The 16,454-nt window shown below is 45.1% G+C and overlaps 1 protein-coding gene across 2 annotated transcripts in view; it reads right to left on the bottom strand.

Moving 5' to 3' along the window:
• Positions 1-16,454, bottom strand: part of CARMIL1 (capping protein regulator and myosin 1 linker 1) — a 376,826-nt gene that overhangs the window by 139,400 nt on the left and 220,972 nt on the right. The window lies entirely within an intron of this gene.

The raw sequence follows: 16,454 nt of genomic DNA, 5'->3' as shown, positions 1-16,454 counted from the left end.
CCTTCTGCTGAGAAAGTCTGCTTGGGTATTGGCAGACCCCTTTAGATGGACCGCTGTGATAGACAGGAGGTGTCTTTCCGTTGTGACAAAACACTCTGGGATCGCCTTTGCTGGGGTCAAAGGTCACGTGGTTTGTGCATTGAATCTGAGGCGTACAGCAGGTTTCTGAGCAGGCTGACCTCAGGTCAGATTTATTAACGTGAAAGCAACATGAAGAAAACAAAACATAAAAATAAATCCTAGCCTGTCCGGCACTAACTAAACAAATACGTTGCTATCTCAACAACTGGGGGGGCTTCTCCCCCCCAGCTAACATCACACAGATCTTGAGCAGAGCTCTTCACTCACGTTTGTCTCACACAGGCAGGCAATCTGTGTGCCCCAGGCAGACACTGGAAACCCCCAGCTGGTCATCTTTTATTCCTGCAATCATTAACCCATTAGCACCCTGAAGATACTGAGTGGCCTAATTCACATAGGACAAACACCTGGGCGAGATATACCTGCCTCCAACTACCACACCAGCATGAGTCTTACATATCCCCCCCCCCTTGCTCAGACCACTCCGGTCGAGCAAGAACACTTTTGAAACAGTGCACTCGGGATAGGGCATCGGCGTTCCCCATCTGCACCCCAGGTCAGTGCTCCACCGTAAAAGAGTACGCCTGCAGGGCAAGGAACCACCGGGTTACCCGACTATTACGGTCTTTGTGGAGGTGCATCCACTTGAGAGGGGCATTGTCTGTGACCAGCCTAAACTTCCTACCGGCCAGGTAATACTTGAGGGAGTCGAGAGCCCATTTAATGGCTAGGCACTCTTTTTCAACCACCGCATACCTCTGCTCATGTACATTCAGTTTCCGACTGAGATAGAGGACCGGGTGTTCGACTCCGTCCCTCACCTGGGAAAGTACAGCTCCGACACCAGTATCAGAGGCATCAGTTTGTACCACAAACTTGCTGCTGAAATCAGGAGTCACTAGTACGGGCTGAGAGCACAAAGCCCGTTTCAGGCTGTGGAAGGCCTCTTCAGCAGCTGAGGTCCATTTTACCATGACGGAACCCTTCCCCTTGGTAAGATCCGTCAAGGGAGTAGCCATGGCTGCAAAATTGGGTATGAACCGGCGATAATAGCCGGTAATCCCCAGGAAAGCCTGTACTTGTTTTTTGTTCACTGGTTGTGGCCAGCCCTGAATTGCCTGTATTTTGTCGATCTGGGGTTTAACCACTCCTCGGCCAATCACGTAGCCCAAGTATCGGGCTTCTTCAAGCCCGATGTGGCATTTCTTGGGGTTTGCCGTTAAACCTGCATCTCGCAGGTCATCAATCACCGCTTGTACCTTCTGGAGATGAGTTTCCCAGTCCATGCTGTAAATTACGATGTCATCCAGGTAGGCAGAAGCGTACTGTCTGTGAGGCCTCAAGACTCGATCCATCAATCTCTGGAACGTTGCGGGAGCTCCGTGAAGTCCAAACGGCATATAGACATACTGGAACAGACCTTCCGGTGTAGCAAATGCAGTCTTCTCTCTGGCCGCCTCGGCCAGAGGAATCTGCCAGTAACCCTTTGTTAAATCCAGGGTCGTAATGTATCGGGCTTTACCAAGCCGGTCGATCAACTCATCGACCCAGGGCATAGGGTACGCATCAAATTTAGAAACTGCATTCAGTTTCCTAAAGTCATTACAAAACCGGATGGAGCCATCCGGTTTAGGTATCAACACAATTGGACTGGACCAGGCGCTGTGCGACTCCTCAATGACTCCTAAGTCCAACATTGCCATCACTTCCCGGGAGACGGCTTCATGGCGGACTTCCGGAATCCGGTAGGGCTTCACATGAACAGTGACGCCAGGCTCTGTGACAATCTCATGTTTCACCAACTTAGTCCGGCCAGGTTTTTCGGAGAAAAACTGTCGGTTCTGTAACAAAAATTGCTTAACCTCAGATTTTTGTCGTTCTGAGAGAGTCTCGGCAACCTGCACCTCCGGTACAGTAGGTGAACAAACCGGACGGGGCCGATCCGCCGTTAGGGCAGAGCGGTCTTTCCAGGATTTTATCAGATTCACATGATAAATCTGTTCCGGTTTTCTCTTACCCGGCTGGTACACTTTATAGTTCACTTCACCAACTCTTTCTCGGACCTCAAATGGGCCCTGCCATTTCGCCAGGAATTTACTATCCACCGTAGGGATTAGGACCAACACCCTATCGCCGGGTGCAAATGTACGGACCTTAGCGCCTCTATCATATCTTTGCCTCTGGGCTCCCTGGGCCTGTAACATATGGTCCCTAACAATGGGCATGACAGCGGCAATACGATCCTGCATTTGTGTTACATGGTCGATCACCGTTTTAAAGGGAGTGACTTGCCCTTCCCAGGTTTCTTTTGCGACGTCCAGCAGTCCCCGGGGACGACGGGCGTACAACAGTTCGAAAGGCGAAAACCCTGTGGAAGACTGGGGAACTTCCCTAATGGCAAACAGCAAATAGGGTAACAAGTAATCCCAGTTCTTCCCATCTTTGTCTATCGCCTTCCGGAGCATCTGTTTTAAGGTTTTGTTGAAGCGCTCAACCAGGCCATCTGTTTGAGGGTGATAGACAGACGTACGCAACGGGTCTATTTGTAAGAGCCTGCAGAGCTCCTCCATTACCCTCGACATAAAGGGAGTCCCCTGGTCGGTGAGTATCTGTTTTGGAATTCCCACCCGACTAAACACTTGTACCAATTCCTTGGCGATCGTCTTGGTAGCTGTGTTACGCAAAGGGACGGCTTCCGGGTAACGAGTGGCATAGTCCACGATGACGAGGATATGTTGGTGCCCACGTGCGGATCGGGGAAGGGGCCCAACCAAATCCATCCCAATTCTCTCCAAAGGGACCCCGATGATAGGAAGGGGTACCAAAGGGCTACGGAACTGAGATTTAGGGGCCGCGATTTGGCACTCTGGACAGGACTCACAATAGTTACGCACATCATAATGTATTCCAGGCCACACAAAACAATGCAATATCCTTTCTGTGGTTTTCTGTACCCCCAGATGTCCCCCCACTATATGTCCATGGGCCAAATCCAGTACCTTCCGCCGATAAGGTTTGGGTACCACTAACCGTTGCACTGTGTCTTCCCCTTTTTTTTCTACCTGGTAGAGCAAATCATTTTCAAGAACCATATACGGGTACGCTAGCCTAGTGTCAGGTTCTATGGGTACCCCATCTATCATTTTTACATTTTTCCTAGCCGGAGTCAGGGTAGGATCTTTCATTTGCTCGCTGTGGAAGTCATCCACCTGGACTCCCAAATCTGGTAGGCAGGGTGCCGGATGGCTGTCTGCCTCCGCCTCTCGCTGAGGTTCCTCAGTTTCCTCCGTTTCCCCAGCCATGACGGAGAAGGGGTACTGAAGGTTAGATTCACTAACCTCCCCAGCAACATCTTCCTGTGGGGTCTCCTCTAGGGACTCGGGACCTCCAGATGGCATGGGAGAAGATTCACGGGTACAGCTACCGTGAAGGAGCAACTGATTCTCCCACAACTGCCAGAAATAGGGAAAATCCCTGCCCAGGATTACATCCTGTAACAATGCGGGGACGAGTCCCACTTTGTGCTGCACTGACCCATAGGGAGTAGAAATCCATATGACCGCTGTTAAGTACGAGCGGGTGTCACCATGCACACACGTCACAGAAAACTTGTCAGACGGACCAGATGGAAGTGCCACCAGACTAGCTTTCACCAGAGTCACCACACTTCCAGAGTCTAGTAATGCCACAACATTTTTCCCATCAACAGATAATTCACACAGGTGTTTCACTGTATCATTTTGACCCGCATTCACACTCACTAGCTGTGTAACCAAAGACATGCGTTTTCTAGAGTCTATAACGTCGCACTGCATGGGTTCAGCGGTAACAGGACAGTTCGCAGAAACATGACCCTTCTCATGGCAGCGGAAACACCTAACAGGTCCCCTACTGAGACCACCGTCCAATACTCTTGGTCTCGGAGTGCGAGCAGTCCCGGACTCCTCCCCCACAGTTTTAAGCGATTTTCCTTCACCCGTGGTCCCTGGAACAGTCTTACCAGTTCCACGAGGAGGAGGCACAGACCGGGGGTTGGCGGTGTCGTCGGGAAGTCCTTCTGCCATGGAATAACGCTCGACCAACTCCACAAGTTGATCCGCTGTCATGGGATTTCCTTGGCTTACCCACCTTTTCAGCGCTGGGGGTAGTACTCTCAGGTACTTGTCCAGGACAACCCGCTGGATTATTTCGGGTATTGTCAGTACCTCGGGTTGCAGCCATTTCTTTGTCAAGTAGATCAGGTCGAACATCTGAGACCGCGCCGGTTTATCTTGCTGGCATGTCCACTGATGTACCCTCTGTGCCCGGACAGCCGTCGTCACACCCAGCTGGGCCAGGATCTCAGCTTTCAGTTTCTCAAAGTCCTGAGCGACCTCCGGGTCCAAATCATGGTAAGCTTTTTGGGCCTCGCCGGAGAGAAACGGGGCGATCAAATCGGCCCATCGTGCCTTCGGCCACTTCTCTCTCAACGCCGTCTGCTCAAACGTTGTCAGGTATGCCTCGACGTCATCTTCTGCAGTCAGCTTTTGCCAGTATCGACTCACATGGATCCTTCTGGACTCTGCTTCCGGGTCAGCGTCAGGCATGCTCACCAGGCGCTGCGCCACCTGTTGGAGAAGTTGGCGGTCTGCAACCGTCATGTCCACTAACTCCTTCAGCTGTGCGGCCATCAAGCGATTAGCTTCGTGCTGTGCGGCAGTGGCCTGCTGCTGTACGGCAGTGGACTGTACTAGGCTTTCACCACGTCTTCCATGCTGTCGCCTGTGCCACGGTATGCCCGCGTTCTCCACCACAATGTGACAAAACACTCTGGGATCGCCTTTGCTGGGGTCAAAGGTCACGTGGTTTGTGCATTGAATCTGAGGCGTACAGCAGGTTTCTGAGCAGGCTGACCTCAGGTCAGATTTATTAAAGTGAAAGCAACATGAACAAAACAAAACATAAAAATAAATCCTAGCCTGTCCGGCACTAACTAAACAAATACGTTGCTATCTCAACAACTGGGGGGGCTTCTCCCACCCAGCTAACATCACACAGATCTTGAGCAGAGCTCTTCACTCACGTTTGTCTCACACAGGCAGGCAATCTGTGTGCCCCAGGCAGACACTGGAAACCCCCAGCTGGTCATCTTTTATTCCTGCAATCATTAACCCATTAGCACCCTGAAGATACTGAGTGGCCTAATTCACATAGGACAAACACCTGGGCGAGATATACCTGCCTCCCACTACCACACCAGCATGAGTCTTACACCGCCCAGGAAAAAATTCTTGAAGCCAGAGATTTTAATTTTTCGAACTTCGTGCCCTCGTGATGATGAAGGTACGCTACAGTGGTCATATTGTCGGAGTATATTCTGACATGATGATCTTGGACGAGAGCCGATGCGGCCTTTAAGGCCCCTTCCACCGCCTTCAGTTCTCTGAAGTTTGAAAAGCTGGCTCTGGTGACTGGAGACCATATGCCCTGGAAGTGAGTTTTCTCTACTATGGCTCCCCATCTCCTCAGACTGGCATCTGATGCGAGTATCCTTAGTGGGACTTGGTCCCAGCTGACCCCCTGTTGGAGGTTCTGGTGACAGCCACCATGCCAGGGATATTCTGACATGATTGGGGAGGAGAACTTTCTTGGAAAGGGAGTTCTGCTGTCCGTCACAAGATGACAAAACATGTGTCTGAAGAACTCTTGTGTGGGCTTGGGCCTATGATACCATCTGGATACAAGATGTTAGGGAACCCAGAATAGACATGGAGTGTCGCAGAGTGGGAGCCTTCATGGTTCTAAATTTCGCTACCTTCTGTACCAGATCGAGCTGACGCTCTCTGGGTAGGAAGGATTTCCTTAATTCTGAGTTCAGTAGGACCCCTAGGAATTTCTTCTTTGTGGAAGGAAGCAGATCCAATTTCTCTCGGTTCGGGATCCACCCCAAGGATTCCAGGATTTCTAGAGTTCTTGCCACGTCCATGTTTAGACGGGAGATAGATGGAGCGACAACTAGCAGGTCGTCTAAATATGGTATAATGCAAATCCATTGAAGTCGTATGAAAATTACTGCCTCCGTGATGATCTTTGTGAACACTCGAGGTGCTGATGAGATTCCGAACGGGAGGGCGTTGAACTAAAAATGTGTTAACAGCTGATTCTGAGAAATTGCAAACCTTGTGAATTTCTGAATTTTGGATTTGAGGGACGCATATTATCACGTCCCCATCCATCAACCGTAGCCATCACCCAGTCCTGACCTATCAGGGGAATCGCAGACATGATTGATTCAGTCTTGAATCTTCTGTATGTAGTTACCCGATTTAGGGGTTTTAGGTTGATAATTATTCTGTGCTTCCTTGAAGGCTTTTTGATTAGTAATAGACGAGAATAGCGTCCTCTGCCTATCTCCTGTTGAGGTACTGGGGAAATCACTCCTGCTTGGAGTAATTCCTGAAGACCAGAAAGAAATGCATCTTGAGGATGGAGATTGTAATGGGGTGACCCTTAGGCGGCAAGGGGGAGGACTCTAGAACTCTAGTTTTAAACCATCCTGAATGGTACCGAGTACCCACTGGTTTGAGATGGACCTCCACTGGCTGATAAAGCTCGAGAGCCGTCCCCTGACGCCCTGGGGGTAGTCACTGTTTGTCAGGCGTCTGCTGGGTTTGGGGAATGAGGATATTCCTGCCCTTTCCCCCTTTTGGATAACTCCAGAGGCCCGATAAGCCTTTTCAGATTCCTCTGTTCAGGAAGCACTTTCTTTTTGTCTGTGGCCTTGTCTAATATATCATCCAGGGCCTGACCGAACAAATAGCGACCTTGGAACGGAATGGCACAAAGCTTTGCTTTGGAGGGTATATCGCCGCTCCAGGATTTCAGCCATAGAGCTCCCCTGGCTGAATTGGAAAGGACTGCAAACTTGGATGCCACTGTAACAGATTCTGCCGAGGCGTCGGCAAGCAATCCCGTAGTCTTCTCGAGAAAGGGAAGGGAATCCAGAATCACCTCCCTAGATGTTCCCTGGGTAAGGTGATCTTCTAGAGTGCGGAGCCAGCGAAACAGAGACCTAGCAACACAGGTGGACGCTATGTTTGATTTGGGTTGGTATCACACTCCGTGTAGGGAAATACGGTCCGTATTTTACAGGCGTAATACGCAGAAATGATCCCAAAACAGTGTTCCATATGTCATTCTTAGGCAGGGTGTGGCTGCGTATTTTACGCATGTTAACCTCCGTATAAAATCCGTATGGCATCCGTACTGTGTTTTTTTCTCGCAACCTTGCAAAATGGACATATAATGGACCCATGGGCTCAAATATTCGTGAAAACATATATACAGTCTATAATATTATAATATATATATACACATCTATATACACACACACACACGTACAGACACACACAGTACAGACCAAGAGTTTGGACAGGCACACCTTCTCATTTAAAGATTTTTCAGTATTTTCTTGACTATGAAAATTGTACATTCACACTGAAGGCATCAAAACTATGAATTAACACATGTGGAATTATATACTTAACAAAAAAGTGTGAAACAACTGAAAATATGTCTTAGATTTAGGTTCTTCAAAGTAGCCACCTTTTGCTTTGATGACTACTTTGCACACTCTTTGCGTTCTCTTGATGAGCTTCAAGAGTTAGTCACCGGGAATGGTCTTCCAACAATCTTGAAGGAGTTCCCAGAGATGCTTAGCACTTGTTGTCCCTTTTGCCTTCACTCTGTGGTCCAGCTCACCCCAAACCATCTCGATTGGATTCAAAGGTCTGGTGACTGTGGAGGCCAGGTCATCTGGCATAGCACTCCCATCACTCTCCTTCTTGGTCAAATAGCCCTTACACAGCCTGGAGGTGTGTTTGGTGTCATTGTCCTGTTGAAAAATAAATGATGGTCCAACTAAATGCAAACCGGATGGAATAGCATGCCGCTGCAAGATGCTGTGGTAGCCATGCTGGTTCAGTATGCCTTCAATTTTGAATAAATCCCCAACAGTGTCACCAGCAAAGCACCTCCACACCATCACACCTCCTCCATGCTTCACGGTGGGAACCAGGCATGTAGAGTCCATCCGTTCACCTTTTCTGAGTTGCACAAAGACACGGTGGTTGGAACCAAAGATCTCAAATTTAGACTCATCAGACCAAAGCACAGATTTCCACTGGTCTAATGTCCATTCCTTGTGTTCTTTATCCCAAACAAGTCTCTTCTGCTTGTTGCCTGTCCTTAGCAGTGGTTTCCTAGCAGCTATTTTACCATGAAGGCCTGCTGCACAAAGTCTCTTCTTAACAGTTGTTGTAGAGATGTGTCTGCTGCTAAAACTCTGTGTGGCATTGACCTGGTCCCTAATCTGAGCTGCTGTTAACCTGCAATTTCTGATGCTGGTGACTCGGATAAACTTATCCTCAGAAGCAGAGGTGACTCTTGGTCTTCCTTTCCTGGGGCGGTCATCATGTGAGCCAGTTTCTTTGTAGCGCTTGATGGTTTTTGCCACTGCACTTGGGGACACATTCAAAGTTTACCCAATTTTTCAGACTGACTGATCTTCATTTTGTAAAGTAATGATGGCCACTTGTTTTTCTTTACTTAGCTGCTTTTTTTTTTGCCATAATACAAATTCGAACAGTCTACTCACTAGGACTATCAGCTGTGTATCCACCAGACTTCTGCAGAACACAACTGATGGTCCCAACCCCATTTATAAGGCAAGAAATCCCACTTATTAAACCTGACAGGGCACACCTGTGAAGTGAAAACCATTTCCGGTGACTACCTCTTGAAGCTCATCAAGAGAATGCCAAGAGTGTGCAAAGCAGTCATCAAAGCAAAAGGTGGCTACTTTGAAGAACCTAAAATATAAGACATAGTTTCAGTTGTTTCACACTTTTTTGTTAAGTATATAATTCCACATGTGTTAATTCATAGTTTTGATGCCTTCAGTGTGAATGTACAATTTTCATAGTCATTAAAATGTGCCGTTGTGCTTTACGGCTGGCCGGCGCTCACCAGTCAGTGCGGGAAGCTGAAGGCGAGGGACATGGCCAGACACCGGGAATGTAAGAGTGTAGTGTTTGTTTTTTTACATTTACAACGGTAACCAGGGTAAACATCGGGTTACGAAGCGCGGCCCTGCGCTTAGTTACCCGATGTTTACCCTGGATACCAGTGACGACATCGCTGAATAAGCGTCACACACGCCGATTTAGCGATGTCAGCGGGAGATCCAGCGACAAAATAAAGTGCTGGACTTTCCCCAGCGACCAACGATCTCCCAGCAGGGGCCTGATCGTTGGTCGCTGTCACACATAACGATTTAGTTAACGATATCGTTGCTACGTCACAAAAAGCAACTATATCGTTAACGATATCGTTATGTGCGACGGTACCTTTAGTAGAAGATGACGTGCAGGCTGGCTCTTATATATACATAAGATAAAGGTAAAAGCAATCATTCCATTACTCTTCATAGTGTCTCAGAAGCCTCAATTGAGCCATTGTTTCATATGAGACTGTATGTTGACTCTTGCTGTATGTTAATTTCTGAATGCATGCAGATTACATATTGCATCAACCCACTGCAGTTTACTAACCTACACAACTTAAGATAAATATAGGGCTGTAAGGTACCCCCCACTGCATCAACACATCATGTGATGGGTTGATGCAGTGGGGGGTACCTTACAGCCCTATGTGTACTAGTGTTATTGCGATACAGTTGTTTTCACCAGCCCCATTTTTTCCTTATGTACCTTTTCCTTGTTGTTATGGTATTTTAACATATATTTAATAAAGTATATATTTTTTATGGGACTCATTGACTGTGGCTTCTCTGTGGTGTATTAGGATTTCTGTTGTACAGTTGTCCCCATTTTTTGGTCCTAACATATGCACATGGTACACTAAGAGTCATTATTAGTATTGATTTGTTACAATTTTTTGTGCTACATGTGTATATTATGTATACCGCAATTCTATTATTTTAAGATAAATATGCAGATTATTTGAACAATGAAGGATCACCTCCTCCCACCTTCATCCAAACCTGTGGAAGAAAATCCTGAATGGGAGTTGTGGATATAAAAAGTCCCTGGCTCCCTCTTCAGGAACAGCCCAAGGAACCATGGCTCCATCTGGTGGAATACAGGTTTGCTCCTCTGCTCATCACTGAACCCACAAGGACGATCGAAGAACCTGGTTGGGACTATGTACACGTGCTACGGACATTATATTTACAGTCTGGATGTGAGGAACTTCAGTATCTTAAGGACTGTTGTTGCAAGCTGAAGCGGGAGACTTGCTACGGTCGTGGTATGAAGCATGGATTGTGACTATAGATTGTAGTGGTGGGAGATACAAAAGTTGTGGGCCAGCCAAAAATTGAAAGACATTGGGTATCACCTGGTAAGGGGGCAATGGAAATATCGGCCCCAGTATGGGATCTTGCGGACTAGGGACATTGCACTTTGACCATCTACCCAGAATTGCTTTAAGACCACGAATGTAAGGAATAAAAAATAGTTGCTTGTTAACCTGCCTAGGTGATTATTACAACCCACAATCTCAGATCTTCACAGTAACTTTGGTTAGATTTATAAGGAAAATGGTCTCCCAGATCCAATAAATTTAGTGCCCTTGTAAAATATACAATAACCATTTCACATTCAGTAGCCACTGTGCAGAATCGGCACATTCCGTATCCACTATGCAGGATCAAAACAGACAGTACTTAGTCACGCAATATACAAAAAATGAACCCAACTTCGCCTTTAAATGCTGATCATTCACTGATTATACAAGTTTATTTACATTAAAGCTCATCCTGCATTTTAAGCCTACTGGTGTTCAATTTGCAAAGAAATATGTGACAGGATTAGGCATTACATATTCAGTGCCACTATCCCTCTCTCCATAAATCACATCTGAGGTAGACAATCCAGCTCGCTTCTGAGCGACTAATATCTCAGGCAATTAAAAGAGATAGAAATAGCAGATAGGTCACTGTGAAGTACATTTGAGAGACAGTGGGACTCCCGCACACCTTCAAATATGTGTACGCTGTGGAACATCTAATTTAACATCATGCTAGGATTATACAAAGGTGATAAATAACACAGTACCGGTCAAAAGTTTGGACAAACCTGTTCATGTAATGGTTTTACTTGTTCTTATTGAAACGTGCACATTTAGATTCAGACTGAAGGCAGCAAAACCACAAAGGAACAAACATGGAATCAAGGATTTATAGAAACACGTGTGAAACAAACCAAAATGAGAATTTAGCATTGGATTACTTAAAGTCTCCCCCTTTTACTCCGATAATAGCTTGACACCCTCTTGGCATTCCAACAAGCAGTTTTGCCAGGCAGTCACCTGGAATGGCTTTCAACAGATTTGAAGGAGTTACCTGAGGTCCTGAACACGTTTTGGCTGCTTTGTCTTCACTCTGCGGGCCAACTCTCCACAGTCTTCTAAATAGGCTTGAAGTCGATTGATTGTAGCCTCATCTGATACAGCTCTCTATCACTATCATGGTCACATAGCCTGGAGGTGTGTTTAGGGGCCATTGTCCAGTTGTAACAGAAATGATGGTCTAAGTGCAAACCAGATGGGATAGCGTGTCGTTGCAGAATGTTGTGCTAGCCATGTTGGGTAAGTGTTGGTGATTTATTTCAAATTGGGGCACAGTGTCACCAGAAAAGCATCCCCCACACCACCTCACTTGCTCCTTCATCCTTCACTGTGAGCACCATACATGTAGAAACTCTCAAAAAGACATTACATTTGATAATAAAGATTTTGACTCATCTTTCCAAAGTACACATTTTCACTGATTAAATGCCCAGTCCTTGTATTGCTTGGCTCAAACAAGTCTCCTCTTCCTCTTTGTAGTCCTGAGCAGTGGCTTCTTTGCAAAAACTGGCCTTCTTGGTTCAATTTATGCAAACTCCCCGGGACAGGTAATTTTAACATGCGTATGTTACTTGATGTATGTGCATTATTTAAGATGGTTGTTATTTGAGGTGCTGTCAATTATTGGCTAATGAGTCTGGTAAATGTAATGACATTATCCTTTGCAGCACAAGCAATTCTTGGTCTTCCTTACCCAAGCAATCCTCATGAAAGGCAGCTTTATTATAGCTTTTGATAGTGCTCATAACTACACTTGAGGATACCTTAAAGGTTATAGCAAGTTTCTGGATTGAATGATCTTTTTTGTCTTAAAAGGAACTATGGGCTGTTGCTTCTCTACTTAGCCGAGTGCTTTTTGTCATAGTTTTGCTTAGAACAGTTGTGGAATAAAGCTCAGCACTGTTGCTTCATAAAACAGTTGCAGAATAAGGCTGAACAGTGTATGGAACTGGGCACCAACACTGCATATGTGATAGTTGCAAACACTTTTTGAAACCTGGAGATTCCACATTTGAAGACTTGACGTGGCATACCTTTTCATTGGCAATGAAAGCCATTCCAGGCGACTACCTGATGAAGCTGCTTCAGAAGATGTCAAGGGTGTGTAAAGCGGTCATCAGAGTAAAAGGAAGTTACTTTGAAGAATATAAATTCTAACATGTGTTTCTTTACTCCTTGTTGCCATATGTTCCTTCATCATTTTGCTGCCTTCAGTCTAACTCTAAAATTTGCACATTCCAATAAAAAAAAAAAAAAAAAAAATTGAGTTGTGTGCAAATGTTGGGCCATTACTGTAGATCAGTCATATCTTTTATGCATTTGGGTTTGATGGGGTAGGAAAGTCAGCTCTCCTCATAATCATGTATCAAGATTTTTCGGACATTATACAAAACTTTTCCAAAAAACAAAGTTATGATTTCTTTTAAATGTAACCTTAAGAGGACATGACAGCTCTACACGACAGCTCTACTCATATGTCTATTTTATTAAATAATTGCATTTCCCATGAAAGAACTCTGTCTTGTACTATTTCTCTATTATTCTTCCTACAAATGTATAACTCAATCCACAACTGGGCGTTACTTTTTGGAGGTGTATCTCTACATTGACAGATTGGACAATGTAAGACTAAGATGTGTGTTCCTACGCAGTAAACACTGATCATAAAATGTCAGACTATATAGGGACACACCTCTTTGAAAAAGCAAACAGTAACACCCAGTTGCAATTTATTCATAAATTGTTAAGAGAATAATGGAGGGATGACAATACACAAGCTACGAGAAAATTTACTTTATTTAAAAAGGAAGGATTTAGAAAAACATACTTGTCAGTGGTGGAGACAGATAGACTTTAACGTACAGACAAGTAAGCCTGCTGTTCCCCTTAGTGTCAGGGGTTTTTCAAGGCTCAGTCCTAGGCCCCCTCCCCTTCTCCCGATATATTGTCCATACTGAATTTTACTTTATTCCTTATATCCGATCACTCACTCGCTCATGTCACCAGCATCTCAAAAACTTCTCCATAATCAGACCTTTTCTCACCTTTGACACTCTTACTGTTGCCCTTTCTCATTCTTGTCTGGACTACTGCAACTTTCTTCTGATCGGTCTCCCTCTTACCAAACTTTTTTCTCTCCAATCCACCCTGAATGCGGCAGCAAGGATTCTATTTGTGTCCAACAGCTACACCGATGTCTCTACCCTGTGCCAGTCATTGCACTTGTCACCTATACACTATAGAGTACAATATAAACTTATTGCTCTAGCTCACAAAGCTCTCCACAGTTCTGCACCACCATACATCTCCTCCCTCATCTCTGTCTCTCACTCTACCCATCCGTTCATGTATACATGAAAAAAATGGATACAACACGTACTTGAAACACGGATGTCTGAATGAGGCCTTATTCTGAATGGCTGTGTCAGAGAAAACATTTAAATCCTGACCACAGACCATGCCACTCAGATGACTAATCCAAAAGGTAGGTCACTCCCAGCTTCTCACCTCATTATTGCCGACAAAACTCTCTATATACACATAGGGAAAGACCTAAAACTCAAAGAGACCAGGGTGGGAGCAGCCACTTGAGCAGCATTGTGCCCAGCATGTTTTCCTCTGAAACACTGCGGCACATCTGAGTAAAACATACCTGGTTGACATGAAAGCACCAGGGTCTGATACAACCTGCCTATGGTTTGTGCAGCAATATATAAGCTGTCAGGTCACTTTTATTTTATGATCAGGTCTGAGGATTAATTGCAATTTATATGAAATGTTGGAATTGGAGATTCTGCAAAGGGATCCCAATAACCTTGAAGACAATAGGATTAATTGCATCTAAATGAGCCTGCGGAGAAGAATGATGCCGATCACATCAATCAGAGAAGCTTGTTAATAAGTGAGAGGCTTGTTTTGTGCAGCTACCCCACGGTTACTATTTCAATGTCAGTACGACACGTTCACTTTAGCTAAACCTTAAGCAGCTTGGCAAAGAGTTTTCATTCTTGTCAGAAAGACTGACACAGGACAGGATTATTTGGCAATGCTTTTCATTAAATAGAAGTCAGTAAGGGTCAAATCATGATTAAAGGAGTTCTCTGGGAATAGGAGAAAATACAGAAATAAAATGTTATTATGAATAAATTCCTAAACACTTTGAATTGGCAAATTGTCTAAGGAGGTAATCACTACATAATTAAAATGCCCGTGGCCCTATAAGGCTGCGTGTCCACGTTCAGGATGGCCGGCGGTATTGTCGGAGCGGCAAACCCGCTCTGTGGTAAGCCCCGCCCCCTTTCTGGGACGCGATGATGCCGGATGTGTTCATAGCACACATCCGGGATCATCGCTCCCCACCATAGGGCCCTGTGCTATATCTTGCGGCGACGCAGCGTCGCCGCAAGATATACGGACATGCTGCGATCTGAAAAGACGCGCAGCATGTCCGGAGTCGCAGGGCCGCCGCGTGCGTGTTACCACGCATAGTGGAGACGGGATTTCATTAAATCCCCTCCACTATGCTGTAACATCTGGACGCTGCGGCTCTATGCAGCGTCAGACACGCAGCGTTTCCTGCACGTGGAAACATACCCTTACAATGACAGACATCTGTGCTAGAATGTTCAGACAGGAGCCTGTGAGCATGTGCAGACCGGGAGACAGATTCATAGCTACGCTGCTGTGACCGGGAGTCAGATTCATAGCTGGTATATGCAGTGGGACTTCCTACTGCACATGCTCAGAAGCACTAGTCCTAGTAACAGTCTATGATACATTTCAGTCAGTGGAACAAGGCTGCGGCCATTTTAATTCTATAGTGATGACCTCTCTAGATAAAACAAATATCATTAGCTAATTAAAGATACTTAGGAATTTAGTTATAAAGACAATATATTTCTTACTATTAATTTTTCTAAGAGCTTTAGGCCATGTTCAGTATTTAGTCAGTATTTTGTGTCAGTATTTGTAAGCCAAAACCAGGAGTGGAACAATCAGAGGAAACGTATAATAGAAACATATGCACCACTTCTGTATTTATCACCCACTAGTGGTCTTGTCTTATAAATACGGATATAAAATACTGACCAAATACTGAGTGTGGGAACATAGCCTTAGGAACATCCAATAATTCTTAACCCCTTCATGACGGAGCCCTTTTTCGTTATTGCGTCTTCGTTTTTTGCTCCCCTCTTTCCCAGAGCCATAACTTTTTTATTTTTCCGTCAATTTGGCCATGTGAGGGCTTGTTTTTTGCGGGACGAGTTCTACTTTTGAACAACATCATTGGTTTTACCATGTCTTGTACTAGAAAATGGGAAAAAAAATTCCAAGTGTGATGAAATTGCAGAAAAAAAGTGCAATCCCACACTTGTTTTTTTGTTTGGCTTTTTTGTTAGGTTCACTAAATGCTAGAACTGACCTGCCATTATGATTCTCCAGGTCATTATGAGTTCATAGAGACCAAACATGTCTAGGTTCTTTTTTATCTAAGTGGTGAAAAAAAATTCCAAACTTTGCCAAAAATTTTTTTAAAACAAATTACGCTATTTTCCGAGACCAGTAGCGTTTCCAATTTTTGTGATCTGGAGTCAGGCGAGGGCTTATTTTTTGCACACAGAGCTGACGTTTTTAATGATACCATTTCTGTGCAGATAACCTTCTTTTGATCGCCTGTTAATGCATTTTAATGCAATGTCGCAGAGACAAAAAAAACTTAATTCTGGTGTTTTGAATTTTTTTCTCGCTACGCCGTTAAGCGATCAGGTTAATCCTTTTTTTTTTTTTAATTGATAGATAGGGGCGATTCTGGACACGGCGATACCAAATTTGATTTTCTTTATTATTTTTTTGATTTGAGCAAAAGGGGGGGGGGGGGGGGGGGTGATTTAAACTTTTATTTTTTTTATATTTTTCAAACCATTTTTTTTTTTACTTTTGCCATGCTTCAATAGCCTAGGCTA

The sequence above is a fragment of the Ranitomeya imitator genome, chromosome 6 (assembly GCF_032444005.1).
Source record: "Ranitomeya imitator isolate aRanImi1 chromosome 6, aRanImi1.pri, whole genome shotgun sequence".
In the NCBI taxonomy this organism is placed as follows: Eukaryota; Metazoa; Chordata; class Amphibia; order Anura; family Dendrobatidae; genus Ranitomeya; species Ranitomeya imitator.
This window is presented reverse-complemented; position numbering and strand designations above follow the sequence as displayed.